We start from the raw sequence: 23,524 nt of genomic DNA, 5'->3' as shown, positions 1-23,524 counted from the left end.
GAAGACTATGACAAGATGACTTAATGCAACATGGTATCCTGGCAAAGAAAAATAGAATTCATAAAAAATTTTGTGGAATCAAGTCTGTAGGTTAGTTAATGGCATTTGACCAATATTAATTTCTTAGTTTTGAAAAATGTGCCCTGGTTATTTAAGATATTTACAGTATAGAAAGCTGAGTGAAGATCTATAGGAACTCTACAATGTCTTTACAATTCTTGTGAAAATCTAAAATTATTTCACAATAAAACTTTTAAAAAGATTCCTGATTTGAATACATTCAAACAATATCAAGAAAAAAGAACTCTATCATAAGACTTTATAATTTAGTTTTAGAGACAAATTTGGAAGAAAATATTGCAATGCCTATAACTGAACATAGATTAATATTCAGAACAGATCAAAAGTGCTGCAAAACATAAAACATCACATAAGTAAAAGAGAAACAAACTTTTTGCAAACATCACCTGAAATGAAAAATAAAAAATCCAATATGCTCATCCATTGACTGAAGCTAAGTAAATTGACTTAAATACACTGGGGAGAAATATAGGCATAGCAATATCTAATCAACTCATATATTCAAATAATCTTTAATTCAGCCATTTCACTTTGTTTATTCACTAACTTTCCACATACGTGAACAAGGAAACATGCACAAGAATGACATTTACATTATTATAAAACTAGAAAATGTTTAAATGTTTATTTAAGAAGAGAACAACTTAATATAGGAATGTTTTTGCAATAATATACTATACAAAAATTAAAATAAGTCAATTCAGTGTAAATGCTTAAATTCATTGCTGAAAATTGCTCAAAAGCTGTTGCTGAAAAGAACAGTGAGTTAATTTTTATAGATATGAATATATATGTATAAAATAATGCCATTAAAATATTATCAAAACATTCAAAACAACAGATAGGTAGGACAATTATAAAGATATGTTGGTAATGATAAAAACAGATTCAAGATTGTGAATTTCTCTGAAAGGTGTGAAGAGAAAATGCTGAGGAAGGAGGACATGCACAGTGAGGCTTCAACTGTTTTAGAAAAGTTATACAGATGCATATTGCACAAATTATTTTTTTAATTCATAGGTGTCACCTAGGTAAAAAGGAGCAGGATTGAATGAAAGAGAATTTTATAGGTTTATGTCACATTGAAGAAAAAACCCAAGGCTCTAACTGGAGTGGAGCATATTAAAAAATACTGGCGACCTCATTACTTTAAATCTCCCCCAGATTTAAGGATCATAGTGCCAGAGAAATGGCTGAGCTTCTGTCAGGCTGCTCTTTACAAACTGCTCTGTAAGTAGTTGTGAAAATTATTAATATGCTTCTCTCATTCTATTGGCATTGATCCTTTATTTCTGGCATTTTGTAAGATGCATATTTACATGTTGCACTTATACTCTAGGGGCTAATTTTTGAGTTTCGGAACAAAATTAAAAATGTTGGAAGATTATGTAAACTTAAATGTTATATTTAAATGATTGAGAGGCACTAAGGCAAAATGTCAGCAGGATTCAAACTACTTTACTAGGAAACTAGTTCCATATGATGGAAAATGTAGCCCCAGACCCATATCCCATTAAAATGTAAATAGATATCCCAGTATGTTTCTTCCAAACTTTTTTAATAAAAATTGAGCTGTATTTTATGCATGAGGCTGTAGCTAAAATTGTCTTGTTGCACATCTGCATTGGGATTACTGGAGGTTTTAGTATTTTATGCCAAAAGACTTGAAACTCATACCCAGAAATCCATCTAGAGAAAAGTGAGGTTAAGCTACTATTCCTCATATTGTGTGTGCATTGTGGATTACTGGACCAGATCCAGAAAGTTCACATTAGTTTGAACCAACTTGGAAAACCTATAAAAAGATAGGAGTAGATTAGTTACTGTAAGATTCTTTAGAGTAGGCAGCTCTCACATATTCTAGTTTCTTTATTACTGAAACATCACTGTATTAATGCATCTGTATGTACTTAGAAACATTTTTTTTCTCTAGTCAATTATCCCTATACTTGCCAAGAGTAGAAGAATGTGGTGGTTCAGAACAGCAGCTTGGGAGAAATATAGTTGCATATAAAATCTGTACCCACTCATCCACTGCTACATGAGTGACCAAGAGGTAAGTTTCCCCAGCTTTCAGAGTTAATTTTCATCACCTGAAGTGGGAGTTATACGAAATACCTACCTCATAATGGTTTTGTACGGAATGAATTACATAAAGTATCTAGGATGATATTGTAGACATACTAGGGAGTGAAAAGTGATAATTATTTTTATTTATGGCATTATTATTACAAAGCAGACTTAAAATGTAAAGAAATACATTTTATCAAATCTTTGATCTTAATTCTATGTATGTATTTGCTATTATTGATGTTTATAGGAAATGATGTCTTTTAAAAGGAAAATTTATAGGGTGATCATTTCCTATTCCATTGAAACTATCTCACTGCTTCCTCCCCTTAATTCTCTGAAGAAATTGTCTTTCCTATTTCAGAGAAGTGCTACCAAGGGTACTTGAATGATCATCATATTTCTCCAAGTGAAGTAATCTTTTCCCATCTCTGAATCCTCATATTTTGACTCTTTAAACATTTAATATTTTCTTCTTTATGTCATAATTATTTGCATTCATTTAGTTTGCACCACAACTAGCTTTCAAACTTTTTGACTAACACTTTCAGTAAGGAATACATTTTATAGGGTGATCCAGAGTATGCATTCTTATTCTCACCTTTACCATTCAGGCTACTCTAGTCTACTGTTTTCTAGTCTTAGAACAGTATACCTGTTATTACAGAGCACGATAAAAATTGTGACATTTTGGAATTAAGAAACTGCATGGAATGAGAATAAGTTTTGTTAATATGTCATCAAAACAACTGGCTATTGCAAAATACACATATCCCATGGGTCTTCTCCCCTCTCCTCTCTTCTCCTATCCTTTCCTCTTGTTTTCTCTTCTCGTCTCTTCTCACTACCTTATCCTATCCAAATCTCGTTTTTATCCATCTGTCTCATCTCATAATCTGGTATCCTAACATATCCTATTTTACTCTAATTAATATTTTAAAATTCTTTACAGAAACTCTAAATTGATTACATACCAAATAAAGCTGTGATCACTGTCTGTAAACCATATCACTGGTCTTCTTCAAGTAAGTATGCACGTTAGATTCTTCGTGTACCTTTAATAGTGTAGAATGGGCCGGGCGTGGTGGCTCACGCCTGTAATCCCAACACTTTGGGAGGCTGAGGTGGGCAGATCACCTGAGGTCAGGAGTTCGAGACCAGCCTAGCCAACATGGCGAAACCCTGTCTCTACTAAAAGTACAAAAATTAGCCAGGCATGATAGCGGGTGCCTGTAATCCCAGCTACTCAGGAGGCTGAGTCAGGAGAATTGCTTGAACCCAGGAGGCACTGCACTCCAGCCTGGGCTATAAGAGCGAGACTGTCTCAAAAAAAAAAAAAAGTGTAGAATAGTGCTTTCCGTAGTATAAATGTGTGCAAATATTTATAAATGGACAAATTAATGAAGGGTCTGTTTCAATTCAAAATAACTCAAATTTTGAAGCTCACAGAATTTTTGCTGTTGTTGTTAAGAGCAGTGGTCTATATAGAAAGAGGATTGTCAAATCCAAACTTATTAGATACAGAAGCATGAGGTTAAGCAATCATGATAAAATGGTATAGCCTTGAAGCACAATTCTTAATTGTTTGAAAGTTTAATCTTTTTCATTTGTGCCAATGATTTATGTTGATGGATTCGGAGTCATCAACATTTTTTTCAACTCTTGTTTTCCTCACAAGTTATTAAACAATAGATTTTTTTCAGATGTCATTTTAATATATTTACTCATGGATTAGGTAACACATTATCAGACTATTTAGTTACCTAAAACAACATTCTTTTATTATCTATCACAGAATGCATGGTTGACAATGCAGATTACAGTGATTACAAAATATTTTGATATCATATGAAAATATTTTTCTTTACACTGCTAGAAAACCCTTGCTCTAGAACTATGGAGAATACAAACTTCAAAATCAAACTTCAAAAAAAAATATTCTCCATGAAATTTTAGAATTAAGAAATTGCATTGAATGAAATTTTTATGTCAACAAGGGCAATTGCCTGTATCAAATATACACATCTCCCATGTGCAGGTCTCCCACTACCCAGTGCATTATGGGACAGAACACAGGGCTAGACATTAGACACCATGAGAGACTTCCCCTTTGTCGTGTGTGATTCGGGAAGAGCCATTCCCTCCTTTAATGTGGGCAGTGACTGGAATCCATAATCAGAAGGGTTGAGCATAATACTGATCTTGAGCCCTATTCTATCAACTTATTGTTCAATGTTTATGAGAGTGTAGGTTCCAGACTTGCTGTAATCAGCTGGGATGCAAGCATTGCAGTTGTTCCCAGTCTTGATATTCCATGTCAGAACTCTATAGGGTTAGTTACTTTAAAAACTATTCTATAGTGGGTTTCCCTGGTGTTCTGTAAGAGGCTATCTCTTTCAGAATCCAGCCTCTGGGGAATGGCTTTGGATAAATTGAACCCTACCTCAGAGTGATAGTTTTGAGCAAGTGTAATTCCTCACTGGAAGTTGCTATGGTTTGAATGTGTCCCCCCAAAGTTCTGAAACTGACCCAATAGTCACATAGATAGTTTTTCAAATAAGCATTGAAATTGACCCTTCTTGTCTTAAAGCTTGAACCTTACATTTGTTTTATCTGAGTTCCTTCCTCAGGAAACCACCTTAGGGCCTTTCAAAAAAAGACTCAAAGAACTGAAACTCACCAGATCACTGCATTCAGACAATGAGATGCAGGACCCCTCATTCATCATGATTGCCTCTTTGCTCTTCCCTAGTTCCTCTTTTACAAAACATTGCTACATTTCTTCCCTGCTATATAAACCCCTAGTTTTAGTTGGTCAGGGAGATGGATTTGAGACTGATCTCCCATCACCTCAGCTGTAGCACCTGATTAAAGCCTTCTTCCTTGGCAATACTTGTGTCTGTGATTTGCTTTTTGTGCAGTGAGCAGCAGAACCTAGACAAAATGCCAGGTGTTTCAGTAACAAATTTATGTACTGGAAACTTGATTCCTAATGTGATGGCATTAGGGGATGAAAACTGATGGGAGACGTTTGGGTCATGGGGGCACCACCTGCATGAATAGAATAATGCCATTATTATGGGAATGGTTTTCTTATTTTAAAATATGAGTTTGGCCACCTCTTGCTCTTTGTCTCATTCTTTTTTGCCCCTCCCCCTTCTGCCATGGGATGAGGCAGCAGGACAGCCCTTGTGAGATGCCAGCCTCTAAATAAAGTTATGTTCTTTACAAATCACTCAGTCTGTGGTATTCTGTTATAGCAGCACAAGACAAGCCAAGACAGAAGCTTTATTAAGCTGCTTTGTAATTTTTTTTCATCATTAAAAATCTTTCTTAAAGGTGTGGAACTTGTAATAGAGAAAATAATTTGAAAGGAAAAATTAACAGAACCACATAATATATTGGTATATCATCTAACTTAAATTTAGTAAAGGAACTTACTTTTCTAGTTAGTAAATGGAGTATGTTTCCTTTTATTAGCCAAGATTTTGAATATCTCCACTTTATTCAAATTTGGGGGGAAATGGTGGAAATTAGGAAGCATAACATATAATGAAGATACATGAGAAAGGGCAATTTATTCATAATAGACTCCAAAATTGTATCAGCAAAATTGACCTTTTTAAAAAACTTCTGGTACTAGTATTTGAAACAGTACTCATATCACATTTACTTCTTTCTATTTGAAAAAGGAAAATATGCATACATTATCTAAAGGGGTTGTATAAATGGATTCAGTAGTCAAATTTCCACAGAATGTCATGCAACAATATTCCAGAATTCCAATCACATTTTAGAATTGGACTGTCCACAAATATGGTTTTAGGAAGGAACACACATACATGCACACACACACACACACACACACACACACACACGCAAACTAAAATTGTCCTGAGTTTATTTCTCGAGGACTTATTTAAAAGGTAAATGAAAGGTACTGATATATCAAATAGAACAATTTTCTAGAAGCCAGTTAAGTATTGTTTGTCTGAATTTGTTTAAAAAAATCATTAAGTAAAAAGCACTTGAAATATAATGGAGTCTATTTGCAAAAACTTCTAAATTTCTGTTATGTAACAACCAAGAAACCTAAAATCATGTACCATGAATCATGTAATTGTTAATATTACAATGAAATTGTTTAGGATCTGAGTCCTAAAAGAAGGGAAAAAAGAAAGAAAAATAAGTTGAGAATAAGATCTTTTATATAATTCAATTATTTGTAAAAGTTTTATGACTGAGTTCAAATTTGCTAAAGGTAAGAGGTTGTTTTCTTAGCTTCCATACATCTGGTCAAAGCTGTGGCTATGAGAGAGGATATTCAATGAAATATGAGCTTTGATACTAATTTGGGTCTCACCAATGCCAAGGTCAGCTCCTCTGGGTTATAGTAACAGACTATTCATCATGCTTTGTCTCCATGTGTGGCCTTGTTCTGAACTGATGAGAATCTGCAGTTCACTGGGCATTGCTTGTGACTGAAGGGCTAAAATTAAATCAAATGACCGGGAATCAGTTGGATTCATCTCTATATATAAAAGATATTTTCTTAGGATAAAGAAGAGTCAAGAAGTAAAGAAACTCTTAGAAAATCTTCCTTAATTCCAGTTAGATGCAGACATGACATGCTATTTATTCAAAAAATTTATTCTCAGCAAGGGGAACTTGAGTAGGTAGGTAAAAAATTTGTTTTCAAAGACTTCTTTTTGAATCATTAATCCATTATCCTCTGCATTTCTAAACTAGCTTTCTTCTAGAAAAAATTTGTTCATTGTTGGTGCTTTGGAAAGAAAGTTTTTAATCACTCTGAAAAAAAGTACACTAAAATGTGAAAGTATGCTAACAAATTATGCCCTGACTACAAAATGAAGAAAATTAGAACATATCTCTGAACTCTGAACATATACATTTTAAGAAAAACTTTCTATCTTAAGAAGATAAGAAGAATCAAAATTAAGATATTAGTTGCATTTTCACAAAGGTATTTGCATTTCTCACATTCAACATTTTACAGTACAAACTAGAATGAGCTAACATTTTGTTTCAATGTTCATAAATACAACGTCAAGAGGCAGCTATATTAAATTTGGAATAAAATGATTTTGTTTCAAAGCTAAAATTGATTATCTCGCTGTTGTTTAACTTTGAATAAGTCATTTAAATATTTGAGACCTTGGTGTCTAATCTCTTTATAAACTCTAAAATGAATATAATGCTGTTAAACCCACAAGGTGATTGTCATTCTCAGTTTTTTCCATCATCCCACCATCCATAACCCACCATCCATAACAGATGCCTACTTCAGTTAATACTCTCCAGTCGATCAAACTAAGGTCTAAGGCTGGTGATTGTACATCCAGTGACAATTTTCCACTGGCTGATTGGGTCTGGAAATTGTCTGGGAAAGAGTTTTCTTACATCAGACACCACAGAACCAATAATTTTTTAATATAATAATGTTTGAGTAATTCTCACCCAAAAGTCTTTCATAAAATCTATTCAAATTATTTAATATAAATTCATTGTATATATTGGAAAAATATATCTTTTGGGAATATCTATATTCTCAGTCAAGGAAGCTGGACTCCTACTATATAATTCCACATATAGTTTTAAATGACGTTGAATATATTGTTATAGTATATAAATAGGATGGAATTTAATTTCAAATACTAATAATCAAAAATATATGATGAACTTATTTACTCTGAATCTATGAAAATTTTGACCTTATATTCTTTTCCATGAATGGTGTATTTACATATTCCAGGAATTATAATAATAACATATGAAATACATATTTATTGATAAGCCCTCCATATATGAGAATTTATGAAATACTATAATTAACTTTTACCTCAGTACAGATTAATCTATCTAATTCCAGCTTTTAGTTTCTCCAATGTAATTGCAGGATTATGGAATTGTAACAAATTTACTGTCAAGAATGAGAGGTGAAGACGTTTCTCTACTATCCTCTTATATTTTCTCATTAAATTTTTGGCAACAACATTCTGTAATTTTTTTTTATACTTTAAGCTTTAGGGTACATGTGCACAACGTGCAGGTTAGTTACATATGTATACTGTGCCATGTTGGTGTGCTGAACCCAGTAACATGTCATTTAACATTAGGTATATCTCCTAATGCTATCCCTCCCCCCTCCCCCCACCCCACAACAGGCCCCAGGGTGTGATGTTCCCCTTCCTGTGTCCATGTGTTCTCATTGTTCAATTCCCATCTATGAGTGAGAACATGTGTTGTTTGGTTTTTTGTCCTTGAGATAGTTTTCTGAGAATGATGGTTTCCAGCTTCATCCATGTCCCTACAAAGGACACGAACTCATCATTTTTTATGGCTGCATAGTATTCCATGGTGTATATGTCCCACATTTTCTTAATCCAGTCTATCATTGTTGGACATTTGGGTTGGTTCCAAGTCTTTGCTATTGTGAATAGTGCCGCAATAAACATACTGCTTTATGTAAAACAATAACTAAAACACTTAATTTAAACTTAAAATCTTCTTCCAAATTATAGTTTACATGAAGATTGAATTCCATGGCTAAATAGCTTTTGAATTCTTGTCTATGTGTTCTACTAACTTTTAACAATAGCCCCTAGATTTCATTTTTACAAATATGTGTATAAATGATGGATGAACCCCTAATTGTGCAACATATTTCCAGTAGTCTCATAGTATCTTTTGATTTTCTTATGGTCTGCTCTATGATTTATTAAATTTAGCACCTATGAAATATATTGAAATGTTAAGCCTGCACAAACCTTTCTACCTAGGTTAACTATTTGGATCTCTGAGTCATAAAAGGTACTTTCCAGGCCTTTCCTGTCTACCATACTTCTAATTTCTTCTGATAAATTTAAAGTGACTTTCCCAGCACTATCACTGCAAATGTTAGTGACCTCTTTATGCTAGAAATTCCTTCCAGAAAAATGATAACTGCCTAGCAGGACTACCATGAATATTAAATGAGATAATACATATGATAGAAACCCAGTGATTGGTACTGTGGACTATCAGTATTAGTTTGCTTCTTTTCCTGGCTAAAAGGAAACAAAAAGAACACCTCATCATTAAGCAGGAGCTGAGAGACATTGATTAAATTTAGGCCATATTTCAAAGTGGTTATTCCATTACAATGCTTTAACTAGGACACTAATTAGAAAATGGCATAGATAGTGCTTAATTTTGGCTGCTATTACAATTTCTGGCATAGAAAAACTATACTTATTTCATTCAGAGACTGTAGAATTACACTGTATCCACTTTAAAACATGCCTCCACTTATAAGTTGATTCCATCTGAAAAGAGGAATGTTTTATTAATTATATTTGTGTTGTTTTATTTTATTTAAAGATAAAGTAATATAGAAACTTATAGATGCTTATTGAAAATAAGTGTGATTTTTGAAGTACTCTGTGACATCATAGACAAGGAAATACTTTAAATGAAGTAAAATTGATAGATTGCATATACTAAGCATGCATTGACTAAATATAGGAAAAGGGTTTTCAGAGATAATTTAAATAAGAAAAAATATTTTTAGGCAGAATAGAGCCAAGCTCTTTTACATATCTCCAAAACAATATTAAGCTGTTTTTCAGGGGTCTATTTCTTGGTGAATACTGAATGTGAATATTTTACACCCTTCCAACCCTCAGTTCAGTGAGTTTGTCTAAAGATATGTTTACCTTCTTATTCTTTCAGTCAAAATTGGCAGACACCTCTAGGGAACATGTCTTTCAATGATGGGCTTTTGTCTCTGAAGTTTCACCATTTTAATACATTAGCTCCACAAGTCCTATTGCCTTGTTAAAACTCACATATTGTTTGATTTTTTTTCTTTCTAAAAGAATTTAAAGTTATTCTAAGTGGAAGCGTTACTCCAAAATATATCATGTGTCATTTTTGGTAGTGGAACTACTTGGTACTCTTCTTTAATTTAATTATTAGGAAGAGGTAAAAGGTGAAATAAAAAAATCAGCTTCATATACTCCAGTATTGTGTTGCTGGTTGGAGAAGAGGCTAAAAGTTTGGCATTCAGCATTCACTAAAAAAGTAGAGCCCTGGCCGGGCTCGGTGGCTCACACCTGTAATCCCAGCAATTTGGGAGGTCGAGGCAGGCAGATTACGAGGTCAGGAGATCGAGACCATCCTGGCTAACATGGTGAAAACCTGTCTCTACTGTAAAATACAAAAAATTAGCTAGGCGTGGTGGCAAGTGCTTGTAGTCCCAGCTACACGGGAGGCTGAGGCAGGAGAATGGCCAGAACCCAGGAGGCGGAGCTTGCAAGTGAGCGGAGATGGAGCCATTGCACTCCAGCCTGGGCGACAGAGCAAGACTCCGTCTCAAAAAAAAAAGTAGAGCCCCCCCCCCCCCCCCCGCAAATAGCCCAAACGTTAATTTGGCACCCTGAACTGTTATTATACTAAGTAAAAATTTAATATACCGAGTAAAAAACAGCTAGTCACAGAAGACCACATGTTTTTTTGATTCCATTTATAAGAAATGTCCAGAATAGGCAAATTTATAAAGCCTGGAAGTACAGTAGCATTTTTCTAGTGTCAGCCACCTTGGAGGAAATGCAGAGCGATTGCTCATGAGTATGAGATTTCCTTTTGGGGTGATGAAAATAAACTAATATTTATTGTGATAATAGTTGTACACCTCTGTGAATATACTAACACAGTTTGAATTTTATATTTTAACTGGTGCATCACATGTCATGTGAATTATATCTCAACCTATAACTTTAAAAATGAAAGCAAAATAAAGACATTTCCAGGGAGAGAAAAACAACCGATCATCAGACCTAATGGAAATAAAAAGTCAGATATTTCTATGGCTAAATAGAAGATAAAATAAAATAAACAGATGAAAGCTTGGATATTTAGAAAGAAAAAACTGGAAAAATATGTACAGAAAAACACTAAATAAATTTTAAATCTATAAATTAATGATAATAATTTTTATATATTCAAAATTTATAAAATAAAATGCATGAAAAAATAAAATAAAATAAATATACTAATAAGTGTTAAAGTATTCTAAGGTTTTTTACTTGGAAGTACAAAAGTAGTAATTTTCCAGCACTATTTGTTGAAAAGACTACTCTTTTCTCCATTACATTGTCTTTAAACCCTTTTCAAAAATCATTTGAACATAAATGTGAAAGTTTATTTCTAGACTTCCAATTTTATTCCATGGATCTATGTGTCTGTCCTAATGCCACTGCCACACAGACTTGATTACTATAGTTTTGCAGTTAGTTTTGAAATCAGAAGTGTGAGTCATCTATTTTTGTACATTTTCAAAATGGTCTTGACTATTCATGGTCCCTTGAGATTTAATAATCAGCTTGTCAATTTCTCCAAAGGAGCCTTTTAGGATTATGAGTGGGATAGTGTCTAACTTGAAGATTGATTCTAAAATGATTGCCATTTTTACATTAATAACTTCTAATTTATGAACATATGATGTTGGTCCATTTATTTAGATCCTTTTTAAATTCTTTCAGAAATGTTGTGTAGTTTTCAGTGTATATATCTTGCTTTTTTTTTGCTAAGTTCATCTGTATTTTATTCTTCCTGAAGCTCTTGTAAATGACAGTAATTTACAATAAACTTAGTGAGTCAAAAACATACATTTATATTTTTAAAACAAGATAAAAAATCGGAATATAACTATTGCCCCACCTGAGATGTGAATCATCCCTTTTTCCAGTGTATCCACACTCTCCAAGCTACCTGCCTGTTAGTCACTCAATAGCCATCTCCCTTATCAGATCAAGTGTCAAATATCACAGTGCCTATGCGCCACTAGCCCTATTTCAGGTAGTAATGGCCCCAAAGTGCAAGAGTAGTGATACTGGCAATTTAGATATTCCAAAGAGAAGCTGTAAAATGCTTTCTTTAAGTGAAAATGTAAAAATTTTTGACTTAATGGAAAAAAAGGAAGTCATATGTTGAGGTTGCTAAGATCTATAGTAAGAAATGCATCGTCTACCTGTGAAACTGTGAAGAAGGTAAAAGAAATTTGTGCTAGCATTGCTGTCACACCTCAAACTGCAAAAGTTATGGCAACAGTGCATAAGTGCTTAGTTAAGATGGAAAAGGCATTAAATTTGTGGATGGAAGACATAAACAGAAACGTGTTTCAATTGACAATGATGTGTTATGTCAGAATGCATTGAGGCTATATGACAACTTCAGCAGGAAGTCCCTGAAACAAGAAACACAAAGCCATTTACTTCAAATTAGAGACAGTGCACAGATTCAGGAATGGGTTTAAACTAAAAAATTTAAAAATTACTGGGTAGGTTGCGTATGCTGATTAAACTTAATGAGAGATATGTATGTTTATGAAAAAATGATATATATAGGGTTCCATGCTATCTGTGGTTTCAGGCATCCACTGAGGGTCTTAGAATATATCCCCCAAAATAAGAGGGAGTTACTGGACTTTTGTTTGAAGAAAAGCAGAGAGAAAACTGTAATAGCTGGAGCTAGAGGTATATGAAAAAAAATTGTTTCTCTTAAGATAAAATAACCCATAACATGATTATATACTAATCAGAATGGGAATAGACAAAGTAGGTTTAATTAATGAACTGAAGTCCTTAATATGGTGAAAGGTGAGTTTATCCACAACAAAAAGGGAAATGGCCTTTTCTTGGAAATCATTAGGAAAGGTTGAATGGAGGAAGAAGAACAAGTTTGAGTGGCTCCTGAAGCGGGGAAGAAATATGAAAACGAGTTTAAAATATTATAAATCGAATTATTCCTAATGAGACCTTTTGTGGCAGAATAACCTAATAGGTACTTAGGTTAGAAGATTCCGTGTATTGTCATATTTCAAGGATTGAGTATGGTAGGGGTTAATTTGAATAGAAGAAAGAGAAGGACAGGAAGAATTTGAATTCTCTAGAAAACCCTGAAGAGGGAGAAAAGAGGCAGGGTATAACATGTGAGAAATGAGATGAAGACATCCTTAAAATGAGAGACACTAAAGAAATGGTGTCAAGAGAAACATATGAAATGGCATTTATAAATTATTTGATTATGGATATCACTTAATAAACACATTTTCTCAGTCTTCCCTGTGAATTTTTTTAATTATATACACATTACTCACTAATGTTCATATCTACCCAGGGATAGAAGAATGATTTAAAATGCATTGATTTCGTGTCCGAGAAGCCCTATGAAGCACGTAAATAGCATTTGTGCACACAGGAGTGCCAGAAAGGGACACTTTGAACTCTGGAGGTCATTGCCTGTAACTGTTTCTGAAAGGATTCTTGCCTGTCCTCACGGAGCCAACCTACCATCAAGCTGGGCATGTATTTGACTTTAAATTCTGCCTCTCGAGCCCTTGAAAACATGTGTCTTTCCTGTTTGTAATAATCAATGATGTACTGTGTAGCTGATGTCACTACAACACCTATTTGGAGATGCTCTGTGTGGTAGACCAAAAAAGCCTGATGTTACTTACTGCCAACACAAACATATGAGATTGTGTTCAGACCCCTAACGTGCCCCTACCATACTTTCAAATTCCAAGAGCTGAAGGAATCAATAACTCAGGTTGGGAAGCCCTGAAGAAAAGATACTGAGGTTCTAGAAAGGAGGTGTGGTAAGTGCTGTAGTGGCTGAATCCATAAGGCATTTCAGAAATGGCATTAGATAATGTTGGCATTCAATTTTTAATGTAACACTTCAGAAAAATTCAAGCAAAGATACAAGTCAAGATGGCTAGGATTCTTATTTCCAACAATTGACTGTAAAGTTATTTCATCATCTGAGACCAGAAGGCAGAAGGAGAAGCAAACTTTTGGAGTGGAAGACAATGAGTTTGTTTTTGACAAATAAGTTTTAGAGTGACTACAACACAAACATTATAAATAAATTTCAAGCAGGAAGTTGGTTATAAAATATAGATCAATTATTTCTCTAATGTTCATCACTTTTTTGAGATTGCACAATCTTGAAGATAAGGAATTAATTTATTTTTTTAAATATTAGGAAAGATAAAAAACACTGCTAAAAACAAAATGGCTGCTAGAGTACTTAAATGTAGTTTCTCATGAAAGTGATGTGAGGGAGACCTGGCTGCAGGATTGATGCCATTTTGGAACATAAACACACAAAATTATGATCAGATGATGATTAAATATTTGATAAATGTATTAACCAAAGAGAGAAAAAAAAATCACAATCTTTAGAGACTCATCAGACTGTGGAAGGCGTGGCTTTGCCTCCTTCAGATTATCAACCAAGCAGTTAGATCTGTGTACATCTTCCCTTAGTCCTCCAGGACAGCTACCAGCCACTGGCTTCTCTTTGATAAATAGAAAGCAGCTGGTGTCTCAAGGATGGCTATTAATCTCCTCACAAGATAAAAGGAACTGGCAAAGCTGAGGAATGCTTTGTAATCATTGATTCATGAATCCCTTTCCGAAGAATAATAAAAGATCTTTGAAGCAGTTTCTGTTTAGAAGATGGATGCATTTTAATTGATACATGGTCACTTTAAGAAGTCAGGGTGTACCAATTTGAAGTCAGAATTTTAAACAAAAAAAACCTTTTTTTAATTAAACTTTAAGTTCTGGGATACATGTGCAGAATGTGCAGGTTGGTTAAATAGGTATACATGTGCCATGGTGGTTTGCTGCACCCATCAACCCGTCATCTAGGTTTTAAGCCCCGCACGCATTATGTATTTGTCCTAATGCTCTCCCTCCCGTTGGCCCACACCCCCTGACAGGCCCTGCTGTGTGATGTTCCCCTCCCTGTGTCCATGTGTTCTGATTGTTGAACTCCCACTTATGAATGAGAACATGCGGTGTTTGGTTTTCTGTTCCTGTGTTAGTGTGCTGAGAATGATGGTTCACAGCTTCATCCATGTCCCTGCAAAGGACATGAACTCATTCTTCTTTATGGCTGCATAGTATTCCATGGTGTATATGTGCCACATTTTCTTTATCCACTCTATTATTGATGGGCATTTGGGTTAGTTCCAAGTCTTTGCTATTGTGAATAGCACTGCAGTAAACATAGGTGTACATGTGTGTTTATAGTAGAAGGATTTATAATCCTTTGGGTATATACCCAGTAATGGGATTGCTGGGTCAAATGGTATTTCTGATTCAAGATCCTTGAGGAATCGCCACACAGTCTTCCAGAATGGGTGAACTAACTCACACTCCCACCAACAGTATAAAAGCATTCCTATTTCTCCACATCCTCCCAGCATCTGTTGTTTCCTGACTTTTTAATGATAGTCATTCTAACTGGCATGAGATGGTATCTCACTGTGGTTCTGCTTTACATTTCTCTAATGCCCAGTGATGATGAGCTTTTTATTATGTTTGTTGCCCACATAAATGTCTTCTTTTGCAATGTGTCTGTTTGTATCCTTTGCTCACTTTATGATGGGGTTGTTTGTTTTTTCTTGTAAATTTGTTTAAGTTCCTTGTAGATTCCTGATATTAGACCTTTGTCAGATGGATAGATTGCAAAAATTTTCTCCCATTCTGTAGGTTGCCTGTTCACTCTGATGATAGTTTCCTTTGCTGTGCAGAAGCTCTTTGATTTCATTAGATTCCATTTGTCAGTTTTGGCTTTTGTTGCCATTGCTTTTGGTGTTTTAGTCATGAAGACTTTGCCCATGCCTATGTCCTGAATGGTATTGCCTAGGTTTTCTTCTAGGGTTTATGGCTTTAGGTTTAAGCCTTTAATCCATCTTGAGTTAATTTTTGTATGAGATGTAAGGAAGGTGTTCAGTTTCAGGTTTCTGCATATGGCTAGCCAGTTTTCCCAGCACCATTTATTAAACAGGGAATCCTTTCTCCATTGCTTGTTTTTGTCAGGTTTGTCAAAGATCAGATGGTTGTAGATGTGTGGTGTTATTTCTGCAGACTCTGTTCTGCTCAATTGGTCTATATACCTGTTTCGGTAGCAATATCAGCTCTTAATTACTGCCTCAATTTCAGAACTTATTATTGGTCTATTTAGGGATTTGACTTCTTCCTGGTTTACCCTTGGGAGGGTGTATATGTCCAGGACTTTATCCATTTCTTCTAGATTTTCTAGTTTATTTGCATACAGGTGTTTATAATATTCTCTGATGGTAGTTTGTATTTCTGTGGGAAAAGTGGTGATACCCCCTTTATCATTTTTTATTATGTACATTTGATTCTTCTTTCTTTTCTTTTTTATTAGTCTGGCTAACAGTCTATTTTGTTAATCTTTTCAAAACACCAACTCCTGGATTCATTGATTTTTGGAGGGTTTTTCATGTCTTTATCTCCTGCAGCTCTGCTCTGATCTTAGTTATTTCTTGTCTTCTGCTAGCTTTTGAATTTGTTTGCTCTTTCTTTTCTAGTTCTTTTAATTGTGACATTAGCTTGTCAATTTTAGATCTTTCCCACTTTCTGCTGTGGGGATTTAGTGCTATAAATATCCCTCTAAACACTACTTTAGCTGTGTCCCAGAGATCCTGGTATGTTGTGTCTTTGTTCTTATTGGTTTCAAAGAATTTATTTATTTCTTCCTTAATTTCATTATTTACCCAGTAGTCATTTAAGAGCAGGTTGTTCAGTTTGCCTGTAGTTGTGCAGTTTTGAGTGAGTTTCTTAATCTTGAGTTCTAATTTGATTGCACTGTGGTCTGAGAGACTGTTTATGATTTCCATTGGCTGAGGAGTGTTTTACTTTAAATTATCTGGTCGATTTTATAATAAGTGCTATGTGGTGCTGAGAAGAATGTATATTCTGTTGATTTGGGGTGGAGAGTTCTGTAGATGTCTGTTAGGTCTGCTTGGTCCAGAGCTGTGTTCAAGTCCTGAATATCCTTGTTAATTTTCTGTCTCATTGATCTGTCTAATATTTACAGTGGGGTGTTAAAGTCTCCCACTATTATTGTGTGGGAGTCTAAGTCTCTTGGTAGGTCTCTAAGAACTTGCTTTATGAATCTGGATGCTCCTGTATTGAGTGCATATATATTTAGAATAGTTAGTTCTTGTTGCATTGATCCCTTTACCATTATGTAATGCCTTTTAGTCTTTTTTTATCTTTGTTGGTTTAAAATCTGTTTTATCAGAGACTAGGATTGCAACCCCTGCTTATTTTTGCTTTCCACTTGCTTGGTAAATATTCCTTCATCCTTTTATTTTGAGCCTATGTGTGTCTTTGCACATGAGATGGTTCTCCTGAATACAGCACACTGATGGGTCTTGACTCTTTATCCAATTTCCCAGCCTGTGTCTTTTAATTGAGGCATTTAGCTCATTTACATTTAATCTAAATATTGTTATGTGTACATTTCATCCTGTCAACATGATGCTAGCTGTTTATTTTATACATTAGTTGATGCAGTTTCTTCGTAGTGTCATTGGTCTTTATACTTTGATATGTTTTTGCAGTGGCTGGTACTGGCTTTTCCTTTCCATATTTAGTGGTTCCTTCAGGAGGTCTTGTGAGGCAGGCCTGGTGGTAACAAAATCCCTTAGCATGTGCTTGTTCGTAAAGGACTTTATTTCTTCTTTGCTTGTGAAGCTTAGTTTGGCTGGATATGAAATTCTGGGTTGAAAATTCTTTTCTTTATGAATGTTGAATATTGGCCCATACTTTATTCTGGCTTATAGGGTTTCTGCAGAGACATCCACTGTTAGTTGGATGGGCTTCCCTTTGTAGGTAACCTGACCTTTCGCTTTGGCTGCCCTTAACATTTTTTCCTTCATTTCAACCTTGGAGAATCTGATGATTATGTGTCTTGGGGTTGCTGTTCTTGAGGAATATCTTAGTGGTGTTCTCTTATTTCCTGAATTTGAATGTTGGCCTGTCTCGCTAGGTTGGGGAAGTTCTCCTGGATAATATCCTGAAGTGCGTTTTCCAACTTGGTTCCATTCTCCCTGTCGTTTTCAGGTACACCAATCAATTGTACATTTGGCCCTTTCACATAGTTTCATATTTCTTGGAGGCTTTATTCATTCTTTTTCATTCTTTTTTCTCTAATCTTGTCTTCATGGTTTATTTTATTAAGTTGATCTTCAATCTCTGATATCCTTTCTTCTCCTTGATCAGTTCGGCTATTGATAGTTGTGTATGCTACATGAAGTTCTCGCACTATGTTTTTCAGCTCCATCAGGTTATTTATGTTCTTCCCTAAAGTGGTTAATCTAGTTAGCAGTTCCTGTAACCTTTTATCAAGGTTCTTAGCTTCCTTGCATGGGGTTACAACATGCTCCTTTAGCTCAGAGAAGTTTGTTATTGCTCACCTTCTTAAGCCTATTTCTGTCGATTTGTCAAAGCCATTCTCTGTCCAGTTTTGTGCCCCTGCTGGAGAGGAGTTGTGATCGTTTGGAGAAAAGAGATTCTGGTTTTTGGAATTTTCAGCATTTTAGCACTGATTTTTCCTCATCTTCGTGGATTTATCTACCTTTGATCTTTCATGCTGATGGCTTTTCGATGGGGTTTTTCTGTGGGCATCTTTTTCGTTGAGATTGATGTTATTGCTTTCTTTTTGTTAGTTTTCCTTCTAACAGTCAGGCCCCTCTTCCACAGCTCTGCTGGTATTTGCTGGAGTTCCACTCCAAACACTGTTTGCCTGGGTATCACCAGCGGAGGCTGTAGAACAGCAAAGATTGCTGCCTGTTCCTTCCTCTGGAAGCTTCGTCGCCGAGGGGCACCCTCCTGATGCCAGCCGGAACTTTCCTGTATGAGGTGTCTGTTGATCCCTGCTGAGAGGTGTCTCCCAGTTAAGAGATACAGAGGTCAGGGACCCACTTGAGGAGGCAGTCTGTCCCTTAGCAGAGCTCAAGAGCTGTGCTGGAAGATCTGCTGCTCTCTTCAGAGCAGGCATGCAGGATCATTTAAGTCTGCTGAAGCTGTGCCCACAGCTGCCCCTTCCGCCAGGTGCTCTGTAGCAGGGAGATGGGAATTTTTTCTACAAGTCCTTTACTGGGGCTGCTGCCTTTCTTTCAGAGATGGCCTGCTCAGTGAGGAGGAATCTAGAGAGACAGTCTGGCCCCAGGTGTTTGGCTACACTGTGGTGAGATCTGCACAATCAGAGTTAACACTGTGAGGGGAAAACCGCCTACTAAAGCCTCAGTAGTGGCGGACACCCCTCCTCCCACCAAGCTCCATTGTCCCAGGTTAACTTCAGACTGCTGTGCTGTCAGTGAGAATTTCAAGCCAGTGGTTCTTAGTTTGCTGGGCTCCATGGGAGTGGGACCCTCTGAGCAAGACCACTTGGCTCCCTGGCTTCAGCCCCTTTTCCAGGGGAGTGAATGGTTCTGTCTCGTTGGGTTTCCAGGTACCCCTGGAGTGCAAAAAAGAAAAAAAAAAAAAAAACTCTTGCAGCTAGCTCAGTGTCTGCCCAAACAGCTGCCCAATTTTGTGCTTGAAACCCAGGGCCCTGGTGGTGCAGGCACACAAGGGAATCTCCTCGTCTGTGGGTTGCAAAAACCATGGGAAAAGCATGGTATCTGGGCCGTATAGCACAGTCCCTCATGGCACAGTCCCTCACAGCTTCCCTTGGATAGGGGAGGGAGTTCCCTGGCCCCTTGCACTTCCTAGGTGAGGCAATGCCCCACCCTGCTTCTGCTCACCCTCTGTGGGCTGCACCCACTTTCTAAGCGGTCCCAATGAAATGAGCCAGCTACTTCAGTTGGAAATGCAGGAATCCCCCACCTTCTGTGTTGGTCTTGTGGGGAGCTGCAGAGTGGAGCTGTTCCTATTCAGCCATCTTGCCAGAAAGTCTAAACAAAGTTTCTTACCCAGAGCAAACTATTACCTAAAGGTGTATATTGTATGAGGTTTCTTAGCGTCTTTCATTATAGAGTAGAATCACAAACCTGGTCAATTCTAGGAGGAGTCAACTAAAAGTTCTTCTTCTTGGTCTTAACATCCTTTCTACCATCTACTCAACTGTATTTTGGGGCTAAAAACTGAAACATAGTGATTTAGGTTTTAGAACAATACATTTATTTAAAAGAATAGTATATGGACCTCAAAACGAATAGTAGCCATTGGAATGTCTTTGTAGGTTCATTTTTTTTAAATATGAGAATTACTTATTATTATAATGCACATTATTCAATATAATTTACTTTATTACAATATTCATCAACTGGAAGAGATCCAAAATTTCTTTGAAAATAGTTGAAAGAAAATTTATTTTCTTAAACAGAATATTTTATATAAATGAAATTAAATTGCTTAATCACACAACCAAGTAATATTGCATATTACATATATATTGCAAATATTGCTTATTACATATGTATATTATTATTATTATTATTGAGACAGAGTCTTGCTCTGTCACCCAGGCTGCAGTGCAGTGGCATGATCTCGGCTCACTGCAAGCTCCGCCTCCTGGGTTCACGTCATTCTCCTGCCTCAGCCACCCCAGTAGCTGGGACTACAGGTGCCCGCCACCACGCCCAGCTAATTATTTGTATTTTTAGTAGAGACAGGGTTTCACCATGTTAACCAGGATGGTCTCAACCTCCTGACCTCATGATCCTCCCGCCTTGGCCTCCCAATACATATGTATATTATAAATTAAAAATGTAATTTTTAAATATTTTATACTTAAAAATAGTAATTTGGTAAAGTCATATTCAGTCCAGAGCTTTTTAAATGTGAGTCCAACAATAATTAGTAATAATTCAATAGCTTCCTCATCAAATCCATAATTAGATACCCAAGGCCTTATATAGCAGAATTTGTGATGGACAAATATACAAATGTGTAAATGAAGAAAATCTTCCCTCTGAGAATTCCACAGTACTTTATCAATCCCTGTTTATAAGAATCATTTGGAGTTAACTCAGGATGGAATTTGGAATGCCTATCTACTATATCTAGATAGATGGAGGATATAGTTGACACAAATAAGGCTGAAACTCTTATTATGAATAAACACAAAATAGAATGCAAGGGAAGGGAAGATTAATTCATAGCAGCTTTTATGAACTGGTTATAGTTCATATTTTTCTATTATTTATGCTTGGTCAGTAAGTAAATTATTATTAATTTTATGGATTTTGATGGCCAGGTATTATTTGAATACATATAACTTCCCACAACCTTTAAACCAAAAATTAGGAGAGATAAAACCTAATAAGTACAACAAAAGCCCTAGAAATCTTAAATTTTTTTTGCCCATTTAAAAAAGCTTAATAAAACACTATGTCATTAATCCTAAAAATAAATGCATTTTGAAATATATTTATTTGTATAATCTGTATAATATACAGATTAATTTATTTTTTCAGGAAACTATTTCACTTGGAGTTAGAAATATTTATTTCTAAACCAAAAATAAATGCAATACTGCTAACAAATCTTTTTTTAAAAAATTATATATTCAATTGTTGTTCTTAGGTGATTTTTAAATTGTTTTTAAAGCCCTAAACAAGTTTCTATCCAAGATACTGAAAGTGTTTGCAGTATTTCTGATCAAAACTATGTCCCAAAATACATTAAGAATTCCCACTTTAAACTTCCTTATATAAGCCAAAGCATAATGTTAGGTAAGTGTGTTGAATATATGAATATCTTTGTTTCCTCTCTTAGTGACACATAGAGTCCTATATTTTGGTTTGTGAGGTTATATATTTTTATTAATTGTTTCTGTGTATGTGTGTGCATATATTGACGTATTAGCTCATTAATAATATGAGTCAATTTTTCTTCCATTTCTGAAAGGTTGATAAGAGTTATTCACATTAATAAAATTAATATTGATATATAAAGAGACAATAGTGCCTCAGCACTCACATTTATAATTTCTCTTGCAGAACCACTTTCATTTACTTTAGTTACAAAAGTTGCCAGGAACTGTATTCAATACTTTGGGGTTCTAAGTATCAATATATTGATTAAACATATTTTTACATTGAATAAACTTGTATGCCACTCTCATAAGTGCTCTAACATTTCATATCTATCTTAATAATATGATGATTTTTATAGTACAGATTTACTTCAAACTTGCTGTGGTCTACATGTTGGTGTCCCCCAAAATTTGTATGTTAGAACTGAATCGGTAGCTTCATATTAAATCAATGTCCATTGCCTATAAGAAGGATTTAATTTATGTTTCAATCTTGGCAGTTAAGATTTGATCAGTATATTCTAGTGAATGAAGAATGAGGCTCTCTTTATTCTTTTACCACCATAGAGAAACATCATAGAAGCTTTGGGAAAAGGTATTAAGGAAAAAAAAAAAACTAGGACAGTTCCCTCATGGTTTTCATAGTCAAGGAATTGTTTATAATAAAACATTCACAATTTTGCAAATGAGTACATAGACATTTTAGTATTTTTTAATTTAAAAAGTGCAAAATGGGGCCAGGTGCGGTGACTCACGCCTGTAACCCTAGCACTTTGGGAGGCCGAGGCGGGCAGATTGCCTGAGCTCAGGAGTTCATTAATATACTATATTAATATAGTATTATTAAGAGTTAGGGACTTTGGGGAAGTGATTAGGTTATGAATGCTTCACCCTTATGAATGGGATTAGTGATCTAATAAAAAAGGCTTGAGGGAGGCTGTGTCCTTCTACCATGCAGGAGGCAACAAGAGGTGCAATCTGTGAAGCAAAGAGCAACTTCACTAGACACTGAATTTGATGGAGCCTTTATCTTGGACTCCCCAGTCTCTGGAATGGTAAGCAATACATTTCTATGATTTATAAATTACCAGTCTAAGGTATTTTGTTATAGCAGCCAGAATTGACTAAGGCAAAGGTTATCCTAATTATGTAGGAGTTCTGGTCATTTTGCAATTTTTTTTTTTTTTGGAGATGTAGTCTTGCTTTGTCGCCCAGGCTGGAGTGTAGTGGTGAGATCTGGGCTCACTGCAACCTCTGCCTCCCGAGTTCAAGCAATTCTCCTGCCTCAGCCTCCAGAGTAGCTGCGACTACAGGTGCAAGCCACTGCCATACCTGGCTAATTTTTTTTTTATATTTTAGTAGAGACGGGGTCTCACCGTGTTGCCCGACCTAGTCTCCAATTCCTGAGCTCAGGCAATCTGCCCGCCTCGGCCTCCCAAAGTGCTAGGATTACAGACGTGAGCCACCGCACCTGGCCCCATTTTGTACTTTCTAAATAAAAAAATACTAAAATGTCTATGTACTCATTTGCAAAATTGTGAATGTTTTATTATAAACAAATCCTTGACTATGAAAACCATGAGGGAACTGTCCTAGCATTTTTTTTTCCTTAATACCTTTTCCCAAAGCTTCTATGATGTTTCTCTATGGTGGAAAAAGAATAAAGAGAGCCTCATTCTTCATTCACTAGAATGTACTGATCAAATCTTAACTGCCAAGATTG

The 23,524-nt window shown here is 35.5% G+C and overlaps 1 pseudogene; it reads right to left on the bottom strand.

Moving 5' to 3' along the window:
- Nucleotides 1-6,468: 6,468 nt before the first annotated feature.
- LOC101152451 (large ribosomal subunit protein eL18-like) overlaps nt 6,469-23,524 on the bottom strand; it is a 96,035-nt pseudogene continuing 78,979 nt past the window's right edge.

Source organism: Gorilla gorilla, chromosome 9, assembly GCF_029281585.2.
Source record: "Gorilla gorilla gorilla isolate KB3781 chromosome 9, NHGRI_mGorGor1-v2.1_pri, whole genome shotgun sequence".
NCBI lineage: Eukaryota > Metazoa > Chordata > Mammalia > Primates > Hominidae > Gorilla > Gorilla gorilla.
This window is presented reverse-complemented; position numbering and strand designations above follow the sequence as displayed.